This window comes from Mus musculus, chromosome X (genome assembly GCF_000001635.26).
Source record: "Mus musculus strain C57BL/6J chromosome X, GRCm38.p6 C57BL/6J".
Classification (NCBI taxonomy): Eukaryota; Metazoa; Chordata; class Mammalia; order Rodentia; family Muridae; genus Mus; species Mus musculus.
The window spans coordinates 162,734,517-162,737,823 of NC_000086.7; the positions used below are offsets into that span (position 1 = coordinate 162,734,517).

Genomic DNA, 3,307 nt, shown 5'->3' on the forward strand with positions numbered 1-3,307 from the left:
ACCTGAGTTCAGATCTCTAGCACCCATATAACAAGCAGGGCATGGAAGCATGCCTGTAATCTCAAGAGTTGGGAGGCAGAGTCAGAAAGATCCTGGGAGCCAGGTAGACTAGACAACCAATGAGAGACCAGGTTCAGTGACAGGCCCTGCCTTAAACATAAGGTGTAGAGCAATAAAGGAAGACACTCTGTTCACATAGGGCCTCCACACACCCATGCACGAGTACTCTCACCTGCCACACACACATGTACATACACGTGTATACACACACACACACACACACACACACACACACACACACACTCATTTCCCGTCTGGGCATGACAGCACTAAAGAGAGAAGCAAGCAGATGAGAAATTCAAGTTCAGTTATCTATGGAATTCAAGGCCAGGCTGGGCTAAATGAGACCCTGTCTCGAAACCAAAGGTTCACCTCAGTTGTATGAAACCACATTTCAAGGGATTGGTAGTCACATGTCACTAATGGCTGGTGTGGTGGCCAGTAGAGATGCACGATTTCCGTCGCCATAGAAAGGTCCACTGGACAATGCTACTCCCTAGTAATGACAGTAGAACAGTGCCCAAGCTCTTTTATTTAACTCAGGACACCCCAAAATGTAATGCCAACCCTCATTTGTTAATGTCTCTGTGCGCCCTCCTGTGGCTGGAGTTGGGAAACTGGCCTGCCCATTCCACTCAGTAGAACAAGACAGTTTTATAAGCAGGATCGCTTGGACATTTCAAATCTGATCATGAGAAAAAACAGTAACAATGGCGTGGATGCAGACTGAACGCTCTGGCGACTAGTAAGGAAAATTTGTTCGGTTGACCACGAAATCACATTATCCCTAAATCTCAGTACTTTCTGAACTACCTATATTTGTGAGAATGACACTCTTCGTTTAAACAAAGGATGATACCACATGGCTGTTTAAAGTGTGGTATACCAGCGTCCCACTAGCTCAGTTGCTGGAGCATGAAACTTAAAACTGTAGCGAGAGAAGCAGAATTACTGGAAGAACGCGGCAGGGGCTCTCTCAGTGGAACCTAGCAACAAACATGCAGGAAGATCACACTGTGGACCAATAGGAAGGTTCAACTGAAACTCCACCTCCCAGTGGATAAAGGAGACGCCTGATTCTGGGGTGCCCGCCACCTGGCCGGTCCCATCATTTCCTCTCACAGCTGGTATTTAAGCTCAGTTCTCCAGATATCTGAACCCAAAATTTATATCCCACTTCCTGACTCTTTGTGCAAGGCTGTTCTCATGCTTGCGCAATAAAACATGGAGGCCAATGGCGCTGGGCGGGGCTTCCACAGGCACAGTTGGCGCCTGAAAGCTGTCGTTGCGGAGAAACGGCTCCACAGCAAGCTGGGAGTGGAAAGTTAGGGTGGTTGGTGGGGCTCTTGCCACTCTGCCAAAGGTGACAGCTTTGCCCAATGATCCTCTGGTGTTGGTGAGGGTGGGAGATGCCAGCTCTTTAGTAAAGGCTGTTTTCTTTTCCTGAATGCAGTATCAATACACACGCAAACCTGAAAACAGAAATACAAATAAACATCACCCAAAATCCCACTAGCCAAGGAGAATCACATAACTAATATACCTAAATATAAGACTGCATTACAGCAGGGCATAATGGCACACACCTTTAGTCCCAGCACTAGGGAAGCAGAGGCAGGCAGATGGCTGTGAGAGTTCAAAGCAAGCATATTTTACATAGTGAGGACCCCCGCCTCACCCCCTCACCCCCGTCTCAAAGAAAGAAAAAAAAAATACTGCATTACGTATAGTGATGTCTAGCTCCACCTCCCAGAGCTAGTTTACTCAGCCTTTAAGAGACATGAAGCAATCAATGTACTTAGCTGAAAAGCAGCCACCCCCTGAGGACTGGACCATTGGCCAGGTGCAGCTTCCAGACCTTTCCAGGCCTCCAGCCACCCCCCAAGCAGGGTGTGCTCAGTCCGACAGCTGGGTTCAACCAGACACGAAGCCGTCTTCTCCGTGCAGCACGTGTGTACTGTGCGCAGTACATTGTCCCTGTCCAGGAGAAAATGCCAAGTCATAGCCCTCCTATGGCAGCTGCAATCCATCAACTGGGGAGGGGGAAGGTCACAATGAATGTTTTTGTAAGCCAGGTACAAGCTGAACTGCAAGCATTCCAGATTTATCTGAGCTCGCTGCATTCCAGGGAACAGATAGTGTTGCTTTTCTCCCCCCCCCCCACCTTAAAAAAAAGAGCTAACTGAGCTATATAATTCACAGACTATACCATTCACCCATTTCAAATGTACAGATCGATGGCTTTTCGTTTCTTGGGTTTATTTCGACTTTAAAAAGAGAGGTTTTTGGTTTTTTTTTTAATTCTTGTGTTTTTGTTTCCTGTAAAGAACACAGTAAGTTTAAAAATAGAGGTCAGTTTTAAAGCCTTAAAAAATGTACAAGAGACTAGCTTTTAGTAGTCACAATCTAATAGAACTAATTCAGGTATGGTGACACTTGCCTGTAATCTCAGGATTCTGGAGGTAGGAGCACAAGAACCAGGAGTTCAAATTCATCCTGGGCTACATCGGGAGGTCCATGTCAGTTGCAGTTGTGACAATACAATATGGGGACTGGAGAGATGGCTCAGTGGTTAAAAGCTCTGGCTGCTCTTCCAAACAGTCTCTGGGTTTGATTCCCTTTGTAACACCTACACTGCAGCTCATCTGTAACTTCAGGATATCTTAGGACAACTTCAACCTCCTTGGGTACCAGGTATGGACATTGTATACAGACATACATGTAGACAAAACACATACACACATAAAAAAAAAAAAAAAACTCTGATCAGACATGCTGGTGCACCCCTTTAATTGAAGCACTTGGGAGGCAAAGGTAAACTGCTGATCTCTGTGAGTTCAAGGCCAGCCTATTTACATAGCAAGTTCCAGGACAGCCAACACGACATACAGAGATCCTGTCTCGAAAAGCAAACAAACCAACAACAGAAACTTGGTTCCACACCATGTAACTGTCTTCCCAGTTCTGGGGAGCGGAGACAGGCTGATCCATAGGGCTTGCTGGCCAGCCAATCATGCCAAGACTCAGTGTGCTCCAGATTCAGTGAGACACCCTGACTCAATAAATAAGGTGAGACATCATAGAGGGACACTGTGTCACACAGTCTCTGGCCTCCACACTCATCCCACAGACAAAGATAAAAATATAATTTTTAACATTTTACAATTTTTTTTGTTCTTGTTTTTTCTCTGTGTAGCTCTGGCTGTCCGGGAACTCACTGTCTGTAGACTGGGCTGACCTTGAACTC

General features: G+C 46.1%; 1 long non-coding RNA gene across 1 annotated transcript; it reads right to left on the reverse strand.

Moving 5' to 3' along the window:
• Positions 1-561: 561 nt before the first annotated feature.
• Positions 562-2,097, reverse strand: Gm15201 (predicted gene 15201). Its single transcript, NR_153331.1, has 2 exons — positions 1,859-2,097; positions 562-1,532 (listed from the first exon to the last, which is right to left on the reverse strand). It is a non-coding gene; the product is annotated as a predicted gene 15201 (long non-coding RNA).
• Positions 2,098-3,307: the final 1,210 nt, after the last annotated feature.